Source organism: Rattus norvegicus, chromosome 10 (genome assembly GCF_021556685.1).
Source record: "Rattus norvegicus strain SHRSP/BbbUtx chromosome 10, alternate assembly SHRSP_T2T, whole genome shotgun sequence".
In the NCBI taxonomy this organism is placed as follows: Eukaryota; Metazoa; Chordata; class Mammalia; order Rodentia; family Muridae; genus Rattus; species Rattus norvegicus.
Window position 1 is genome coordinate 66,715,924 of NC_141543.1, and position 21,752 is coordinate 66,737,675.

At 48.0% G+C, this 21,752-nt stretch overlaps 1 protein-coding gene across 25 annotated transcripts in view; it reads right to left on the reverse strand.

Annotated features, from left to right (window-relative positions):
• Rph3al (rabphilin 3A-like (without C2 domains)) overlaps positions 1–21,752 on the reverse strand; it is a 143,652-nt gene that overhangs the window by 86,588 nt on the left and 35,312 nt on the right. For 7 of the 25 annotated variants that reach the window (XR_015630172.1, XR_015630175.1, XM_087569630.1 and 4 more), the window contains exon 1: positions 14,432–14,588. The gene's annotated coding sequence lies outside the window, so the exon portion shown is untranslated. 25 annotated transcript variants of the gene reach the window in all.

Sequence of the window (21,752 nt, forward strand, 5' to 3'; positions counted from 1 at the left end):
ACTCAATTGTCCTAGGTATCAACTACAAGAGGACTGAAAACATGTGTCCCCACAGACATGTGTACAAATGTTAAGTCACATTACTCTTAATAGTTCCTAAAGCAGGGACAACTGATAAAGGAAAGATCATGCAAAGGAAGATCTCAGACCTTCTCTAACAAGGCAGAACCTTGAAAATGCAACATGAAGTGAAAAAGCCAACTTGTACGGGAGATCACATACTATGTGACACTGGTTATAGAAATGTCCAGAATGGGCAAAATTACAGAGCTCATTAGTGGTCATTAATTGGCACAGGACAGTGATGGCTTTAGGGTTTCTTTATGAACTGAAAGAAACATTCTGGAATTAGATAGGGGTGATGGCAACAATATGTGGGGTCCAACTCATTAGATATAAAAAGATCTTTTGGGGTTGGGAAGATGGTTTGGCAGGTAAAGTGCTTGCTCTGCAAGCCTATGGCCTGAGTTCAGTTCCAAGACCCACATAAAAGTGGGTGAAGTAAACCAACTCCAGAGGTGCCCTCTGACTTGGCATATGTGCCATAGGACCACCGCCTCACACACACAGTGAGAAAGACGATCTTGAACTATCCAAAATATATGAGCTATTATATTTTGATATTTTGCTGAGAAATCTAAAAACTCCCATTGCAGATACTAGGCCTATTAGGTAGTCATAAAATTTATATATGTATATATATGTATATATATATATTTTTTTTATGAGAAAAGCACGTGTTTTCAAAACAAAGACAATGTGAGTCCCGGGATTGTTTTTATATTTTTGCAATTAACTTTGCTTTGGGAATTAACTGAAGACAGCTGAGCGTTCTTGTCTGACTTTTCTTTCGACCTTTGGAGATGTTGTTCCAGTGAAGTACATGGAAGGGGTCCAGGCTCTCACGGATGTGTAGGATGGGTAGAAAGCGGAGGAGTATTCTAATAGCTTTCCCAGATAATGGTGTGTGTTTTTCTGCACCAAAACTCAACAGATGGCACTTTCTTAAAAACTAGTTCCAGCACAGCTTCTGAAGCCACATCTGAATACTTTCCATCTTCCCTGTTTTCAAAAGAGGCCGAGAGTCTCAGGATGAGGAAAATAGTTTTGATTTGGGGGATCTCTGAGAAGTGCTGGGAACCCTCAGGCATCCCTGAACCATACTTCAGAGAACTCTTCGGACCAACGTGGCCCATGCCCATGATGACCACCAGGGGGCAGCGTGTGGGATGGCTCTAACTGGCCATGCGGTATAAGCCTAGACCCCACTGTCATCTCACAGGTCCCGCCAGGCAGCCAAGTTTCCCAGCCAGACTTGGCATTCCACATCGGTCCACACTTTGGTAAAGAACCCTCAACCAGACAGGCTCAGAGACACTGTTGGCAAGCTAGGAACCTGGGCCAGCACCTTCTCACAAATGGTGCTAATATAGTCCTGAAAACCTGGCAGGGGCAAAAATGACTCGCTCAAGGGTGAAGACATGGTTCGTTGGATAAAGGTGCCTAAGGCCAAACCTGATGGCCTGAGTTTGATTCCCAGGATTCACATGGTGGACAAAGAGAACCAACCCCTTTCAGGTTGTCCTCTGACCTCAACACGTGTGCCCCAGCATTACTGCTCCCCCAAATAAGTCAATCAAATATAAAAATAAGAAAGTCATGTCCATTAAAAACTTCAACCTGTAACCTGTACCCAGGCTCTAGTGCACTGTTGGTTTGTTTTTGTTTCAGTTTCTGTTAGCTTTGTGAACAGTGTGGTACACTGCTACCAGAGTGTGAAATGCGTTACTCTACTCGAAGTAACTACTTAAGATATGCAAGACATACATACGCTCTTTTTCCTTCCTAACATTCAAGTGTCAAGAAATGGAGGGGCTGTATGGTCCAGGTAGACAGATTCTACATGGGCTGCCCAGCTCTGCTCCTGACCTGCAGGGGGCGCTGGGCCAGACCAATGTGTTCATGGTGGCAACCCTGAGCCTGGCATCCCAGTTCCTCTATGGCTGGACACAAAAGGGTGGTGGCCTCTGGGCTCCACTGGCCACTCTACAGAAGCAGAGGAGCAATGGGGGGGGGGGACCCTGGAAGACAGGAACAAGCCAGGGAACCTTGGGGCTCTGCACTGAGAAGACTTCATCTTCTGTAGAAGTTTCCAAACTGAAGGCTGTGATAGGGTGAGCTGGGAGGAGAAGCAGAAGGGAGGAGGAAGGACCTGGGTATTGAAGCCTTACCTCCATAATGGCAGAGAATGAAAGGGAGCCAGGAGAAGGTGGAGATGCTCCTCAGAGCTTCAAACCAGTCCACCCCCAAAGCATCTCTAAGAATGAATGTGCTGCCTTCATCCACGTCACTTCCTACTGCCACAGTTTTAGGCCACAAACCAGGGAATCCTTAGATTGATGTCATCTGTCCTTTGACCCACTGCACGTCTGGGCCATTCTCTTCTGTCCTTCCTAACGGAATCATGGCTCACAGCTTCCCCGCCTCCTATCACTTTCCACCTAAGCACAGAGGGTGGCTTTATGGCAGTGAGGAAAATTAAAAGGCCCACAGAAGGGGGAAAAAATCAAAAACAACAACAATCAAAAAACAATGGGTGTGTGTGCAAATTTACTAAATGTCCAGGACGAGTCAATAATTTCCCTGGAGCTCTGTTTCATCACTTGTACCGGAGGAACAGACGCCTGTATGATTCTCTGCATGCCCTGTACCTGATTCCCACTGCGGAGATGCACGGAGGGTTATTACAAGGCTGTTGGCAGGGCCTGGGAGGGAGGCTAGGGGTTTCTCCAGTCTACAGGATGAAGAGATGGGAGCCACAGCAGGATAGACACCTACAGTCAAATAAAATACTACAGGGAGATCAAGAGAGATGGAGGACTGTCATTTCCTGGGCTTGGAGTCATGGTACCGACTGGGCGGGGACATCCACAGCTGAGCATGTCCACAGAGGTGCTCGGAATGAAGGTCAGAGCCAAGAACACAGCAACTGCTGCTCCTACTTGAGGCTGTGGCTGGCACCTCCGAAAGCACAGCTGTCCATCCTCCACAGAGCAGCCTCAGGACAGATGGGGGACATCAAGGAGGCCCATTTTAGGAACCCGCCACAGAGTCAGCTTGGGTTTGCCAAACCTCTTTGGGCAGAGCTGGCACCCAGATAGCTCCCTGACTTGGCAGCTGGTTAGAGCCTCATCATGCCACCCCAACCCCCTCTATCTAAGTGTCCCTAAGTGGAACTGTATATAGACAACCCAACATGCCTGCCCTGGTCCCCACTGAGGGAGAACTACAGCTCACACATTCTTAAGAGTTCAAGACCGGGGTTGGGGATTTAGCTCAGTGGTAGAGCGCTTGCCTAGCAAGCACAAGGCCCTGGGTTCGGTCCCCAACTCCGGAAAAAAAAAAAAAGAGTTCAAGACCAGCCTGAACTACATTAGAAAGACCCTGTCTCAAACACACACACATATACACATGTGCACCCATGTACACACACACACACACACACACACACACACACACACAGATGCGTGCACACACATGGAATTGGGACCCCGCAGCTTCCATCCACAGTACTGCGTGTGTTAAATGTGTACTTGCCTGGTTGTTAATTTATGAGGGAACAAAAGTTCATAGAGGATGAGGAAGCAGGAAGGCGAACCCATCTATTCAGGAGGAAGGGTTGGATGGGCCTCGAGGGGAACAGCCGAGAGTAGACAGAAAGATGGCTGTGTGGATCTCTGGTCACTTCCTCTATTACCCAGGGAAGGTGGCACACGGGATCCTAGAGAGTGTGTGTAACGTGCACAGTAGCTGTGCGTGTTAGAGGGCACACCCCTCAACCCTGGAGATCAGCTCAGGGATCCTTGCCCGACCTTGCAGTGACATTTCTATCCTGTCTCCCTCTACACTGTGGCTCCTCAGGCCCTGTGTCCTCTCTGTACCTTGTTGCCCAGAACAGAGCCTGCTGCAGGGATTATCTGCTAAGATGAGCTGTGTTTCATGGACAGCTCTTCCCAAATAAAAAAACAGTTTAACAGAAAATCAGATGCGCCAAGAGCAGACAGGACAGACTCTAGCCAGGCTCCGTGACTGGTTGGTTCATAGGCAGTTTGTGCCTCAAGATTCCCCGTAGGCCGTCTGTGTGGCAGTGAATGGCTGGCTGACAGCTCAGCTGATTTCCCTGGAGGGGCAGGAGCACCCAGGGGTCCTTTGTGGGGAAGCAGCTGCCTCCTGGTGTCTCTCATCCCTTGTTGGGTGAGACAAACTGAGCAGAGGCTGCATCTAGTAGACACACTGAGGGGCCCTTTGGTGAAAGTTATGGGGTGCTGAGGGCAGGCAGGGAAAGGAATGGCTTATGCCAACTTTTTGAGAAAATTTCTAGGGGGCAGAAGGTTCATATTCCCTGACAATGAGGAGCAAGTCCCCATAGGACTTGTCCCCATTGAGAACTTCATATCCTGGACTCCAGGGAAAAAGTTAGAGCCAGCAAGTGGTTCAGTGGTTAAAGGTCCAGTCCTGACAACCTGAGTTTGATACCCAGGATTTTCACAGTACAGAGAACCAGTTCCCAAAAGCTGCCTTCTGACCATCATGTGTGTATGCCACACCATGCTCCCTCCCCTCAATACACACAGAAGGAAAAGCACCACCAACTCCATCATCACCCCTCCCCCCACCAATTCTATCACCACCCCTCCCCCACCAACTCCATCATCACCCCCCCACCAATTCCATCATCACCCCTCCCCCACCAACTCCATCATCACCCCTCCCCCCACCAACTCCATCATCACCCCTCCCCCCACCAACTCCATCATCACCCCTCCCCCACCAACCCCATCATCACCCCTCCCCCACCAACCCCATCATCACCCCTCCCCCCACCAACTCCATCATCACCCCTCCCCCCACCAACTCCATCATCACCCCTCCCCCCAGGAGGATGCTCAGCATCCTAATGAGGTCAGGAGCCTCTGAGTTTCCCTGGAGATTTACACACAGGTGTTAACTGGGTTCTTAGTGCCTTCCCTGCTTATTTGGGCTACTGCTATCCTGTGCTTTCCAAAATCCCTTAACTCTATGTGACTTTATGGCTCTAGATATACAGTATCGCAGATACTCATCATCTGGAGACACACCGGGACATCTGGGACTTCTTACATACTCAACACAAAAATGGCTATCCTTCGAGATCCATCTTGGTGGCCATCTCTGGTAACTTCTTTAGGAGAAATTCGAGAAAGAGAGATGGAAATGCGGCATGTGCATTTTTGGGAAACACATTTTGAGTCAGCCTTGCTATAGGAGTGTTCTCAGCCACTCAAAGCTGTGAGCCGTGGGCCTCTTGCCTGCTCTCCAAAGTGAGTCTAGAATTGTTCATCAGGAAAACAAAAATCTGTTGGAGGCAGCTGGGTCCTGTCAGCCGAATGTCAATTTTGTGGTTTTTGAAAGGACTAGCTATAGATCTTTAATTAATTGGGCTCAAGAGTACATAATTCCAATCATCACACATCCCTCCCCCAAAGTCCCCTCTGTAAAATCTTTGCATCTACTTTAAAGGCTTCTCTCTGGCTCAGAGCTGGTAGGACCAGTGCTGGCTTGAGCGTCTTTGTGGTTGGAAGGACTTTGGCAGGTACTGTAAGCCAGCAGGGCGTTCTATAAAAAGGATTTCGAGCTAGGGGTGTGGCTCAATGGTAAAACACAGAAGTAAGACCCTTGTTTAACTCCTAGCACCATAAAAACAAGTAGGCAAACCAAGAGGAAACGCTCACATAAAAGAAGGGAGAGGTGGCCCTTCTAAAACAGCCCCTCCTACCACTGGTCCTGGGGTTCTGATGACCCCAGAAACACTGCTGTCTGACCCCAATGTCCTAAAACTCACCAGAGCCAGGTCAGGGTGGAAACCACCCACCAACAGCTGTCTCTGACACATACCAAACCTGGGGGGCAAGACGACCTGCACTTCCAGAAGCAAGACGCCCACAGTCTTGACTGTCCTGTCGAGGGCTGGGAAGGGCACAGGCCAGGCAGAGGCAGCGTCCTCATGCTCACTCTGAACCTGGAGTGCTCGGTTCCTTGATTTCTTCTCAGGGAGTCCTTAGCTGATACAATCAAGCCTATGTAATCCAGAATGTTCAAAGAACTCAAGCAGGCGACAGACTCTGAACCCAAGACCAGCTGATCTGCTTGGCCAGGATCTGTACCTCAATGGCATGACAAATGAAGAGACCCCCTCCCCCCTAAGAAACACATTTCCAAATCAGGCCACATCATCCATGTGAGAAGAAAGGAAAACTATGCAGGGAACAACAGAAAAAGGCAGGCGTGTGGGAAGGAGAGAGCAAACCCTATCTGGGGGGGGGGGGGGGGGGGAATCAAAGGCAAACAGCAGTCAGTCGAAAGCAACCAGCCAGTGCAGGCCTGGGCTCCTAACAGCCGTATAAAGAGAGACGTTTGAGTCACTGAATCATGATGACCATGTGACCCAGCCATGGGTGGCAGAAGTACCCGGATGACAGGTTCACAGAAGGCTGTAAATGGTTGTGTGGAGCCACCGAATCTAGAGACGGTTGTTTTGCAGATTAATATGTGGCAATGCATCTTAACTCAGACAAGTAGCATTTGGCAAATAAAACTGTTTACCTTGATCTTAACCGTCAGCCAAACCCCTTACCAGGTCAGGTTTGATTTTCCACTTACGGAAAAATCAAAATTCTGGATACGGGAAGTAAATGTGAGACAAAGGCCTGGCCCCAATCACATGATAAAAAACTAATCCCAAGAAGTAGGTAGGAGGGCTAGAGACCACACAGGTAGCTTTTGAAAGACTGGGAAAGAGACTTGATCTGCAGTCCAAAATCTGAGCTGTGTGGTGAATGAGTTGTTCATCCAGCCCCCATAGGAAGAATGCTGTGATCCATTAGTCATGTCTGCCCTGGTGTAGGAGGGAAAGTGGGAGCACATTTGCTGTTGTCAAGCCTGTTACCCTTGAGATAGACAGCTGTGCATAGGCTAAGAAAGATGAGAGGAATAGGAGATGGGGGGCGGGGGGCAGGGATAGAGGGAAAGCTAGGACAAACAAAAGAATACTTACCAGGCACTAGGCTTTGTTGAGGCCTTGGGCGCTGTGTGAATGCCCTACACTTTACACCCAGGCATTAATATTCCAGGAATCCTTAGCAACAGGCCCTGACATCTGCTCTGTTACTATGATATGGGAAATGGGATTATAGCTTTGAGATAAGGTGAGCCCAAACATCAATATTCCACCTGCCACACTGCACTGGGAAGAAGGAAAATTCAGACAGGTAGCCTCCAAGGCCTATCCTGAACCCAAAAGCACCACTCACTCAAGCACCCTGGGATAACAGGAAAGAGTCAAGATAAGGCAAAAGCCCCAGGAGAGCCGGTGTCTGACCTGGCTAGCATCCCTAAACTTTGCCCTGTTGTTATGCTTCCTGCCAGATCTGCCTGCTCCGGTAAACTCTCCTTTTCCTCCTAGTGCCACATGCACCACCGCTTCCTCTTGCTAAGACTGTAGCAAAGCTTCTTTCTCAGACTTTAGACCAACTGGGGCTCACATCCAAACCCTTGGTGTTGTACCAGAGAGATCTTCCTTGGTAGCATAGGTCAGTGTGTGCTCAAAAACTTCCGTGGCTCACACTACCATATAGAGCAAAAAATCCGAGCTGCACTGAAGTGCCCACGATCTAGGCCAGAATATGCCTGCAGTTTACCTTTAAAAAGTCAGGTTTTTAAGGCGGGCAGTGGTAGTGCATGCCTTTAATCCGTACACTTGGGAGGCGGAGGCAGATAGATTTCTGTGAATTTGAATCCAGCCTGGTCTACAGAGTAAATTCTAGGACAGCCTGGGTTACACAGAGAAGCCTTGCCTCCAAAATCAAAACAAAACCAAAAATCACATTTTAGGCACTAGGATCCAGGTACATTCCAGGGCTCAGCCTTGTCCACCCTGCCCCATTCTTTCACCTGGGACTTTTTTGTTGTTGTTTTGAGACAAGGCTGGCTTGGACCACACTCTGTAGACTAGGCTGACTTCAAACTCAGAGATCTACCTGCCTCTGCCTCCCAAGTGCTGGGATTAAGAGAATATGACACTACACCCCAACTTTTTTTTTCTTTCTTTTTTCAGAGCTGGGGACCGAACCCAGGGCCTTGTGCTTGCTAGGCAAGCGCTCTACCACTGAGCTAAGTCCCCAACCCCTACACCCCAACTTTTAAAAAATATATTCACGGGCTGGAGAGATGGCTCAGTGGTTAAGAGCACTGACTGCTCTTCCAGAGGTCCTGAGTTCAATTCCCAGCAAGCACATGGTGGCTCACAACCATCCGTAATGGGACCCGATGCCCTCTTCTGATGTGTCTGACAGCTACAGTGTACTCACATACATAAAATAAATAATTCTTTTAAAATTAACTTAAAAAATACGTTCACTTATTTATAGCATATGTGTGCATACACATGTGGACACGTACATGCCACAGCATGCTTGTGGAGGTCAGAGGGCCGCTTGTGGTGGTCACCTCTCTGCTTCCACCCTGTGCGTCTGAACCCAGATCATCAGGCTTGGCAACAAGCGCCTTTACCTACTAGGCATTCTTATGAGCCCTCTTTCCCCTCAATGTGTGTAGTGTGTACGTAGGGTATGCATGTATGTGGGTATGCATGCATGACGTGTATGGGACTGTACATGCACATGGAGGCCCAAGGTTAGTGTTAGGAGTCATTCTCTATTGCTCTTCTAACTTGGATCTCGAAAACTCAGAGCTCAGTGAATGCCTGGTCTCTCTCTCTCTAGACAACTCGCTCTGGGGATCACCTATCTCCATCTTCAGAGGCTAGAATTATGGGGATTGGGGGGCTCCATATCCATTTGGCATTTATATGGGTTCTGGGGATCTGAATTCAAGTCCACACACTTATATAGCAGGTGCCATTTCTCCAGGTTCATGGTTTACCAAGTTTCTAAAGTTGTTCTTTCTTTCTTTCTTTTTCTGTGTGTATGTGTCTATCTGTCTGTCTGTCTGTCTGTTGTGGGAGGGGATTGGAAGCTGCCTGACTTGTACAGTATTCGACTTTACCCTCTCCTGGGACACTGTCTTCCTATTTGTCCCTACAGATACCCAGCCCCACCTCCTGTGGGAATTCTGGAGCTTCTCTCTAGACAACATTTGCACTGACTCCATCTTGCGATCTGTATCCTCCAGGTTCTTTGTCTCTGCTGTCCCTATGAAGACAACTTTGCAGATGTCCTCAGTGTCCCTGGACTAGCATAGTATTTAAACATAATGAATGTTTGGCACCCAATCAAAGATCCAATACACTACAGCCCACAAAGTAAGGCCTGGTGAGCTACCCCCACATCCCATCCATCGGTCGTGTGTGTGTGTGTGTGTGTGTGTGTGTGTGTGTGTGTGTGTCTGTCTGTCTGTCTGTCTGTCTGTCTGTGTCGGTCCATGTGGCAAAATGGTTCACACCGACTAGAAACACAGAAAGGACCCAGACACTTGAGGAATGATCAATAATACATCCAGGCATGAGGTCACAGTTAATGTCAAAATGACAGATGACCTGGAAAAGGGAACACAGAAAGGCTGGCGGCAGAAGAAGGACCAAACTCAGGCAGAGACATGTGTGTGTGTGGTGTGTGTGTGTTGGGACATGTTGCACACCCTGTTAAAGCAGCAGGATACCATTTGGAATTATTAGTGACTTTTTTTTTTCAATCTAATGAAGAAAAGTTGGCGTTTATGGAGGACACTTCTTGTTGCTTTCTTTAATTTGCCTTCCCTTCCTTCCCAACCCCTTTTCTTTGAGACAAAGTTTCTCCCTATAGCCCAGGCTACAGCATAAGCTAGCCTCAAACTCACGGCAATCTTCCTTGATCAGTCCCCCAAGTGCTGGGATTACCGGCAAGAGCCACTACTCCTAACTTTTAAAGAAAGGCTTTAATGGGCTGGCAAAGCAGCTCAGTGGATAAAGGCCCTTGCTGTCAAGACTGATGACCAGATTTTGGTCCCCAACCCCACATGGAGGAAGGAGAGGACTGATTCCTTCTTGTTACCCTATGACATAAACACTTTTGAATCTGTGCCTCATCACACACACACACAATAAATATGATTTTTTAAAAAAATGTACAGCCGGGTATGATAAAACACACCTTTAATACCAGCATCGGGGAGGCAAAGGCAGGTAGATTTCCATGGACTCACAGATAGCCTGGTCTACATAGTGAGTCCCAGGTCAGTCACTGCTACACAGTGAGACACTGTCTCAAAAAAAAAAAAAAAAGAAAGAAAGAAAAAAAACCCCTCTTTTTAATGTATTTCAGCACAGCTATGAAGAGAGAAGACAGACAGATATAAGAATGAAGGCAGAACACATCAGGACCTGGGCACAGGTTTCTCAAGAGGGAACTTGGTTTTCCAGTCACCTCCAAAGGAAGACCTAGAGCAGGTAAACAGATGAGAGCTCCCTACCTGTCCTTAAGAGCCTGTTTAGATCCTACCCTTGGGGAGCAGTACACACCGCCTGATGGACCCATCCTGACTTAGTCACAGAGCAAAGGCTCATCACTGTCCTCTCACCCAAGAAACACAGTGGCATGTGGCCCCTGCGCTGTCCGCCCCACAGCCTCTGAGTCTGAAGCCGGCTATGCATCCCACAGACTCTGAGTACCGTCTATGCACCCCACAGACTCTGAGTACCATCCATGCACCCCACAGACTCTGAGTACTGTCTATGCACCCCACAGACTCTGAGTACTGTCTATGCACCCCACAGACTCTGAGTACCATGTATGCAGCCCACAGACTCTGAGTACCGTCTATGCAGCCCACAGACTCTGAGTACTGTCTATGCAGCCGGCCTCTCAGTAGCAGCTCAGTTGCTGGGGCCTGGCAGAGGTGGCTTTTCTCAAACTCCCACAGGCCTCCCACGGTGTACTCACAAGACACCTTAATATATTGTTTTATTTAATCCTTAGATTCTAAGGAGCTGGGATGCCCAGGCCAGTGACCCCAAACCCCAGCCTTCTTCTTTGTCTAACTTGAAACAAACACTTGCCCAGACTGAAAAGCTTCCACTGAATGAGATGTGAGACATTTTCCTTCTTCCTTCTCCTTTCAAGCTACAAGCTCTGCCTGCGTGTCCCCAGGGGTGCAGCTTACTTTTGTCATTTCTAAAAAGCCTGACACAGGGCAGGAAGGAACATAGCAATCACAGTAACCACACTCCTTGGGCAAGAATCACCTGTGAGGGTACAGGAGGGGAGCCGTGCAGGCCAGTGCAGGCCAGTGCTGGCCAGTGCAGGCCACCTTCCAGTCCTAAAGTAGCACTTGTTTCTGCTGGCAGCAGACCATAGCTGTGTCCTAGGAGTGCTACCACAGAGTTGCTGTGGCAAGTCAAAAAAGCAGGGAATGAGTAGGGCTGCATTAGCTTACCGATCAGAATGGGTGTGGAGCCGTGCTGTGGTGATCTGTAAGCTGCTTTGCTAATGCATGGAAGAAACAGCTTTGCAGAGAGGTTAAACCATTGCTGTGTGTGTGTGTGTGTGTGTGTGTGTGTGTGTGTGTGTCCAATCTCAGGGGCAGAAGGTGTCCCCCCGCTGGTGCCTGAAGCTACAAGCCTCCAAGTTCTGTCTGTACTGCAAGGGACTTGTGAGTCCAGCCTCCCACCTGTCTTCACATAGCTGTCCTATTTCTGCTTTCTCCCCCCCACTTCTCCTTCCTCCCTTGCTCCCCCCACCCCCAGTACTGAAGCTAGAGCCCAGTGCCTGCTCTGGCCTATCGTAATGCCAGCCTCAGCCTAACTCTTTTCTTTTGTACTGGGGACATTCCCAGTCTGTATTGCTTTCATTTTAGTTTTGGAGGCAGTAGCTGGCTCTCATAGAGCTCAGGCTGGCCCAGAACTTACTGTGTATCCCAGACTAGCCCAGACTAACCTGCACTCCTCCTCCCTTACACCTCCCGAGTGCCGGGATTACAAGTATACTGGAATCGGCATCTCAGTTCGGAGGATCTCAGTCCAGGAATTACAACTGGAATGGCCCTGTGGCAAGTAAAAGCCCCTTTCAGAGGCACTGAAAGGCAGGACATCAATGTATCCTTTTGAGGGACACAGCACAACCCACAACACATTAGGATAACAGAACTCAATCTTGTCATGGGGGTGGGCACATGGGGCACCATGGATCCTTTTGACCATGTGCACTAATGTATAAAGTGTTCTACAGTGGGTTGGGGATTTAGCTCAGTGGTAGAGCGCTTGCCTAGCAAGCACAAGGCCCTGGGTTCGGTCCCCAGTTCCAAAAAAAAGAAAAGAAAAGAAAAAAAAGTGTTCTACAGTGTCCATCAATTTCCTGGAGTACTAAGGGCCAAGGAAGGGCTCTGACTTCTGAGGCAAAGAGGTCCCAGTTGACACATATACAAAAGGATATACAGCTATAACTCCAGCCCTCAGGAGAACAAAGCAGAGAGATGGCAATTTTGAAGCTAACCTGGGCTATACAGTAGCACTGTCTCTCAAAGAAAGAAAGTCAAATGCAGACAAGAGGAGAAAGGAAGGGAGGGGGGAATGGAAAGGAAGGAAGCATGAAACAACTCCCTTTGGTCACTGCACCCCCCCCCCGGGCATTAAAGAAGGTCCTGTGAATTTGAATTAGAAAAAAATTGTTTCATTAACTTACAACTGAATGTTCTATTAAGCTTCATTATGAATGTAGACGGCACATCACCTCCACATTTGCTGTGTCTTAACCATAAGATTAGGTATTTTCCCAACACAGTTTAGAGCTGCAGAGTATCTCAAAATGCACTCGCTCCCCATTGCTTTAAGTTGCAGCTGTTGGGGTTGGGGGAAGGCTGTACAGGGAATGCTGCAAAAACAGAAGGCCCCAACTTCACATCTCCAGCACCCACTTAAGAAGCAGGGTGTGGGATCGAGCAGCACACAGATCTATGGCCACTGTGCTGGGAGAGCGGGTCAGTAGGGCAGATCCCCAGAGTACACTGGCTAGCCAACATCCTGCCTTAAAGAATAAGGAGAAACAAAGAAGACACTGGACAATGAATTCTGGCTGCTGTAGACACACACATGTAATATACATACGTGTACACACACACACACACACACACACGCACACACTACAGTAGTGGTTTGACCTCACTGCAAAGCTGTTTCCTTCATACATCAGCAAAACAGCTTGAGGATCACCATAGCACAAGGCTCCATACCCATCCTGATCTGTAAGCTAACACAACTACTTTCCCTCCATTACCCTGCCTGTGCGTTTAAGCCATTTAGTTGGGTGCAGTGGCAGAGTCATAAATCCCGGTATTTCATATTTTTTCTCACGATAAAAGAACAAAGAAACCTGTTTACACACACATACACACACATACACACACACGATGGACCAGTGAGTTAGGTTACTTGTGGCCAAGCATAAGGGCCTACGTTCAATCCCTGGGATTCACATGATGTAGAGAGAGAAGATATTTCGGTAAGCTGTCCTCTAACCCAGCCATGTTCTGTGGCATGCCCATGCACACCCACACACCCCGAGTGAACAAGTGTATCTTGAAAAGCCCCCAGTAAACAAAATAAGAACATTAATTAACCAGACTGTCAAGAAGTAGCCCACATAAATATGGAAATGGGATTAAAACTTGGCTCAACAGTGGTGGGAATAACATCATGTTGTCAGGGAAAGCAAGCCTCTGCCCAGAAAATGCTAGGTCCTCCCAGGGGTTACCAAAACCTGACTTGAGACATGCACTGAAGTGAGCTAATATTGTGTGTTTATCTGTGTCTGTCTTTCTCTCTGTGTGCCTTTGGTTATGTGTGTGTCTCTGGTTGTGTGTATGTGTATTTTGTACATGTCTCTATGTGTGTTTCTGTCTGCGTATGTGTGTCTGTTTCTGTGTATGTGTGTGTCTCTGTGTGTCTATCTGTGTCTCTTTGTGCATCTGTGTCTTTCTGTCTCCCCCCACACCTTGCTCTCTGTGTGTGTCCATCCTCTGTGTGTGTATCTCCTCTGTGTGTGTATCTCCTCTGTGTGTATCATCCTCTGTCTTCTGTGTGTCCATCTCTGTGTGTGTCTCCCCTCTGTGTGTATGTGTCTCCTCTCTGTCTCAATGTCTGTCTTGAAGTTTCACCATGTAATCTACGAGTCTGAAACTCTCTACCGTCTTCCAGCCTGTGCTTCCTGAGTGCTGGGACTGCAGACACAAGCCACCACACCTGGGACTCTTCATGCAGAAATACAACCTGCTTCTATTTTTTGTGACTTATGGAGCCTGAAAAGCCCAGGACAACAGAATTTCTGCAAAGGAAATCGGATTTTAGTTACTACCTTTTGAAGGGACCATGCAGAACTCACCCTGAAAGAAAGCCCCCTCTCCTTACCTGCCAGGTAGAGGCCAGCAGCTTGATGGGTGGTTCCCCAGGCCCCCGAGTAGCCTGCCTCACCCTCCCAGCAGCCTGGGCTGGAAACTAGCTCTCAAGTTGTCCTCAGTCCCACCAGGCACTTCTCCATCCTTCTTCCGCCCAAGCTCCTGGCTCTGGATGTTTGCTTAAAGCCAGCCGCCAAGGCAACCCTCAGCTGACCTAGCCTGCTATCTGTGGGCCAGCTGTCCCCTCTCGTTCCTGGAAACACAAACAGACGTTTCTCTGTTCCAACTCCAAGGTTAAGTGCCAGGTTGCTGAGGAACCAGCTGTCTGTTTCTCCTCGGGCTAAGTAGGACCCCAAATAAATAAAGGTGCCCACTGTGGGCATCCTTAGTGTCCACTGCTTTGGCTCAATGCAACAGTGGGGACTACCCCAGAATCAGACTTAAATGGGTCTGAGGGAGGGTCCAGACAAAACCAGTGTCACCTAGCCAGGTGGTTTTTAAGAAGCTCCCACAAAGTGAAAACCACATGTGTCACCCTGAGCTACCAAAGAAGGAAGCAAAGCAGCCTTACTGGTGCTACCTGCCCTCCAGGCATTTGCCACAGGCTGAGAGCTGGTAGTCACACAGCCCATGGGGATGACAGATCACTGTTCTCTTACAACCCCAGAGAGCGGCGGCGGCCTCCTGGTAGGTGCCCCACAGCTGCCACAGTGGTCTAATTTGATTTGAGCCTGGCCAAGCCCTGGGGCTTCCCCTGAACCTCTCCTCCAGGAAGACCTGGCTGCAGGCAGGTGGTTTCTCACAAAGACAGTAAACCTCAGAGCTGGGAGGGGAGGGAGCTGACAAGCACCTTCCAAACACGCTGCCAGGGGCTCTCAGGACCTGAGTGGGGCAGGAAGTGGCCAAAGGCCAGAGCAGACTGGAGGATGTTACTGAGGAGGTTGGCGGTCTCAACTTGCAAGTGGCTGAGAAGAGCCGGCCCTGCCAGTCAGGCAGCAGGGATCTTTGTTAGCTTGCTGCAATGCTGGAGTTGTCCCTCATGGGCCCAGAAATAAGTCTGAGAAGACTACGGCTTCTCCAGGCTTTGGTCAACCTGTTATCCTATGCAGCCAGCCTCCAAAGGGCCTTCCTCTGCTCAGATAGTTCAGGATCAAGCCCAGTGTCCTCACCTGGGAGTTCATGGCCATCCCTGGGCCCTGCCTCCCCCACCGTGTGCATCTCTACACAGGAACAGCAGACATCATGCCCCTTGTCCCAGTCTCTGCCTCCCACTACTCCACACACTCACCACCTCACGGTGACACCGAGAGTGCACAACGACAGAAAGACAATTGACTTTATCAGAACAAAAAACCTGTGCAACACTATCAAGCTGACCTTGCAGAATGGGAGAGAAACTTTTGCAAACTGGAGATATGATGCCAGCTGAGCTGTTCCTCTGACCTCCACACAAGGGATTTCACAGTAAGGCCTGGGCACCCAATTCCAAGCAGCTGGTTCCTAGGCCTTCTCTTTCCACTTTTAGGAATTTCCCAGAAAGAGGCATTTTTATATTTTAGCTGATTTCCCAGAGGAGTCAGCTAAAAGGACAGGCAATATGACCTTCCTTAAAGGGACAAGGACTTTGCAGCGAGGCCACATCAAAAAGTCAATTGTTGGAGCTGGAAAGACAGTGACTTAGCAGTTGAGAGTGTGTGTGACTCTTACAGAAGGCCTGAGTTCACTCGCTGGCATCCATGTGGCTAATGACTGTCTATAACTCCGATTTCAGGGCACTAGATGCCTCTACCGGCACCCGCACTTACGTGTACTCCCCCCCCCCCCCCACATACACAAAGTTAAAAGTAAAGTAAATCCCCAGCTGGGCATGGGGATACAGGCATAATTCAAGCATTCAGGAGGCTGAGGTGACAAGGCTACAAATTCTAGGCTAGCCTGGGCTACACAGTGAGAGCCTATCTCAAGACAAAACAGGACAGAACAACAAAAACCAACTGGACAAATCAAGTAGGCCCGTCTCCAAATGTGCCAGGAGTCGGAACATCTAGAGCTACTCTGAAGAAGACTCTGTCCACCCAGTCACTGTCTGGTCATCTAGAGCTACTCTGAAGAAGACTCTGTCTACCCGGTCACTGTTCGGTCTCTCTTGAATCTCTCACTACTCCCAGAAACTTGCCCATGAATCCTCAGCCCAGAGCAGTCGGCCCTGGAGGACCCATGACAATTCAGGAACTGAGCTTCAAGGTTGAGCAGTGGTTCTGAGGAAGCCCATCTGGACAGTCACCCACTTGCCCCACACAGAGGCTGAGGCTCCAAGATTAGGACACAACTAGAACACAGAACGTCACAGGGGACACCAAAGATGTACCTGGTATTGGCTAGAAGACCTGCCATTCAGTGGTGCTTACTCTGTACCAAGCCCTTTATATTTCAAAGCAACCTCTGAGACAGGTTCTTAGCATCTCCTCTTGACATCTGGGCAAGTTGAGCTCAGAGGTCAAATGCTTGCCAAAGGCACATGGTGGTAAACGGCAAGATGTGAACGCCAAGTTCAACCCCTTAACCACAGGGGCATCCGAACCCAGCACTGCCTGCTATTGGGGCCTGTGTGCGCACACATATGTACATGCACTCAGTAAGTAAATGTAGACACAAACAAAAACCTACATGGATTTCACACAGCAAACAAATGTAAGCTCGAAACAAAAACTACATATCTTTAGGGGACGTTTCTCAACTCACTACACACACACACACACACACACACACACAATCTTTTAGTCTATACTGTTGGATAAATTAGAAACAATGATTAAAATATTAAATGCAGAATACATTTTTTAAAAAATTAAGAACATACAACCCAGCTAAAAACTAGCAGGGACTAGTTTCTGTGAGGTGTCAGTCCCCCAGTAAAACAAAGCAAGAATGTGGAAAAGATCTGAATACCAAAGAAAATTTTTGACTAGGAACCCTAAGATGTTGCAGAGGGGAAGAAGGTTCTTGTCAGGGAAAACTGGGCTCAGTCCCCATCGCTCACATAAAGGAAGACAGAACTGACTCCACGAAGTTGTCCTTTGACCTCCACTTATGCACCATGGCACACATGCCCCTGCCCTAACGTTGTGAATACACACACACAATAATAATGATGACGATAAATATATAGAATGTATCTATATATTTTGTATTATATATAATATTTATATGCCATATTATATATAATTATATATATATATATCATGATCTAATATATAATTATATTAGTCTTATTGGATTAAGGGCGGGTGACACGGCTCAGCAGGCTAAGGTTCCAGCCGAGAAGCCTGGCAACCTGAGTTGGATCCCCAAAGCGCATAGTGAAAGGTGAGAGCCAGTTCCCAAGGTGTCCTCTGACTGCCACATACACCTACCACAGGCTGCAGCTGCTCTCCCTTCTCTACAAGAATAAAGAAAAATGAGTTTTTAAAATTACTTTTTTGTTTTTCAAGGCAGGGTTTCTCTGCATAGCCCTGGCTGCTCTTGAACTCACTTCGTAGACCAGCCTGACCTTGAACTCAGATCCACCTGCCTCTGCCTCCTGAGTGCTGGGATTAAAGGCATGGGTTATTATGCCTAGCTGTTAATTTTTTTAATTATAAAAAGCCATGCAATGGGCTGGAGAGATGGCTCAGCGGTTAGGAGCACTGACTGCTCTTCCAGAGGTCCTGAGTTCAAATCCCAGCAACCACATGGTGGCTCACAACCATCTGTAATGAGATCTGATGCCCTCTCCTGGTGTGTCTGAAGACAGCTACAGTGTACTTATAAATAAATAAATCTTTAAAAAAAAAAAAAAAAGCCATGCAATGACCAACGAGCACATGGAAAGATGTGCAAAGTCATAGTATCTTGTTAGAAAATTACAAATCACAACCAAGAGGATAATACTACCTACCTAATCTGAACAGCCAAAAGCCAAAAACTAACATCAAGTGCTAGTGAGGAGATTGAACAACGACCCTGGGGGCTTGGCCTGTTCCCATATAGAGCTGACCAGAGAGGGGCTTATTGCATTCAGATGCACAGAGGGGGCAGGACTATTGTGTGCAGATAAACCAGGAAGCAGTTTATGGTACACATCTGGATCAACCGGGCAGGCTTAGCCGAGCTCAGCGGAAGTCTCTACTGAGCAGTTGTCAGATGGGAAATTAGACTCAGTCAGAGATTAACAACAAGCCAGGTGAGGTAGTAATCCCAGCCCCTGGGAAACTGAGGTTTGAAAGTTCAAGGCCAGCCTGGACTGCATAGTGAAACCGTGTCGGGGGAGGGGAGGGAAGATTAGCCATAGCTACCACCAAGACATAGACAATTCTGGGCTGAGGAGATGGCTCAGTACATAAAATGTTTGCTATTAAAGTGTGAAGACGGAGGTCAAGATTCTGAGAGCCTACGTGAAAAGCTAACTGGGCATGGAGAGCCACCTGTTAGTCTAGTTTTCAGCTGGCAGAGACGAGCTGCCCCAGGGCGACTGGAACTGGTGAGCTCTCAGTTCATTGAGAAACTAGCTTAGTAAACCAAATGAAAAGTGTTTGAGGAAGACACTAATGTCAACTTCCGGCTTCCATATGCACACTCCTCAGACTTTAAAAAAAAAATGCAGGCTGAAGAGATATCTCAGTGGAAGATTGCTTTGCTACTCTTCCAGGGTCCTATGGGGGACATAAATTCAGTTCCCAGCCCTCACACCAGGCAGCTCACAACTGCCTGTACCTCCCTCTCCAAGAGATGAGACACACCCTTCTAGACTTCATAGGCAACTGCACAAGTGTCTCACACACACACACACACACACACACACACACACACACACACACAAATAAAAATAAATCTTAAAATTTTTAAAAATAAAATAATACTAATATATGTAATAAAGGGTATATACATATTCACCAGGGGTAATTGAAATTGTTAAAGTGGTGTGGTGGACAGGACAACGCTAGGAGGTTACAGCTTTCTGGTGTTTATACAAATAAACAGAAAGTTATGCCCACACCTCACTCTTCTATTTAAAAGCTTTGCTCAGAATTTGAAAACAACCAAGATGATCTTCAAATAGGTAAATAAAGCATGGTCCGGCCCTGCAGTGAGATGTCAGGGAGGAGGAGCCGGCCACACTGGCTGAGGCATGCCTGCAATTGCATCTGCTGTGCAGAGACCAGAACTCAGGCCTCTTCATCCCTCCAGACCGCTCCGGAGGTAAGGTGCCAAGGAAGCGCAGAACATTACACCCTGTACAGATTCCATTTCATCTCCCTAACCGGACAATAAATAACTATCGTTCAACTGTGCACAAAGCAGGAGCGCGTGAACCCCTACTGAAAAATCCTTCTCCCCAAATGCAAGTAACCAACTAGCTTTCCGTAGCCGATCGACTTTTTTTTCATTGTAAGAGATTTTTAAAAATAATTTTTCAATGTGCAATTATGTGCCCCAGTGATAGAGCTTTGTTTGGTTTGTGTAGGGCCCTGGGTTCAACCTGGGAACACACACACACACACACACACACACACACACACACACACACACACACAAAGCAGGGGCTGAGGATGTCCCACTAGATCTCTAGCACTGCATAACCTGGCCTGTTAGCACATTCCTGTAATCCCAGAACTTGGGGAGTCGGGGTGGGGTGGGAGGGTGGAGGCATGAAGACTATAAATTCAGAGTCATCCTCAGCTAAATAGTAAGTTTGAAGCTCCCCTGGGGGAGAAAAAGAGGAAGGGGAAAAAAATATAAAGAGAGGGGAGAGGGAATAAGAGGGAGAGAGGGAGGAGGGGAGAGAGGAAAAGAAGGGGAGAGAGAGAACAGACAACCAAATTCTGCTCTGCTCTGCTCTGTCTCTCTGTCTCTGTCTCTGTCTCTCTCTCTATGTATGTATATATGTATGTATATATATGTGTGTGTATATGTATATATATGTATATGTACATGTGTATATAAACATATATATCACATATATGTAGACACAAAGCCCCAAGATGCATAGCTGGAGGTGGGTTTAGCATCTGTGAGCACCCATCACATAGAGCCCACCTCGCTGAAAGGGCACACAGTGTTCCCGAAGAACAGGAGGAGCCGACACAGAACAGAAGCTATCCCAGAAGCCACTGAAGAAAGAGAAACTAGGACGTGGGAAGAGATTCAGCATAAAATAAACGCAGATAAGACTAGCTTGTTTGAAAGAGTTATTGTCGGACATGGTGGTACACACTTGTGATTCTGGCACTTGGGAGGTTGAGGTGGGTTGATCTCTGTGAGTTCTAAGCCAGCCTGGCCTACAGAGTGAGTACCAGGACAGCCAGGGCTATATGTAAAGAGATCCTGTCTATTAAGAAAAAAAGGAAAAGGGAAAGGAGTCCGTGGGCAGAGGCAGCCTGAGTTATGCACCGAGTTCAAGGCCAGCCTGAGCAGCCTCAAGATACCCTCTAAGTGAAAGTTAAAGGGGTAAAGAGGACTGGCCTGGCATGTCAGCACCCTGGGTTCAATCCTCAGCTCTACAAACAAAAGAAAGTTTGTACCCCCAAATGTGGCAAGGGTAAAATATCTGCCTAGCCTGTTCAAGGCCAGGAGCTCAATTCTAAGCAGCACACATAAACAAGGACTTCATCTGAACGTGAACGGATGTCATTTCAATGGAACAGTGCCACATGTGTTTCATCTGTGCCCCCCAAAATTAAGGACAGCTGGGTTATCCACGTCCAGCAGTTCTGACCTCCCTCCATCCTCAACCCCCACACATGCCAATCACTACAACCCTCACACCTATGTCAATCAGTGCAACCCCCACACACGCCAATCACTGCCTCCATCTCATTTGGGAGGGCCACCTGCAGTGAACCCGCCTCTCGAAGTCCATTTGAGCAACATTTCCCCAAGTCTTTAGTTTTTTATTCTTTAGTCTTTATCCTACAGCAACCTAGAGAGAAGTAGCAAGCCACTTCTCTCCGTGTTACATGTGGTCCTTTTTAGGGGATTGGTTCTTATTCCAGGAGGGGCCCACAGTCTGTTTCTGAGTCACAGGCTTCTCTTTCCACAAAAACTCACAGTCCTTCCATGACATCAGAGAACTTAGTTCTGAATCAGACCATGCGGCTCTTGGATCAGACCCTGTGGCTCCTGGATCAGAACCTACAGGCTCCTGTCCTGCTTTTATCACACGGTTTTCCTAGGAAGCTTATGGGTAAACCTGGCACACAGATGACTGCTGCGGCTTTGCTGTGCAGGCCCAAGCTGGTGTGTGCCAGGTGATGACCTAATCATGCTTACCTTTTCCCTTAACAAAGCCGTCTACA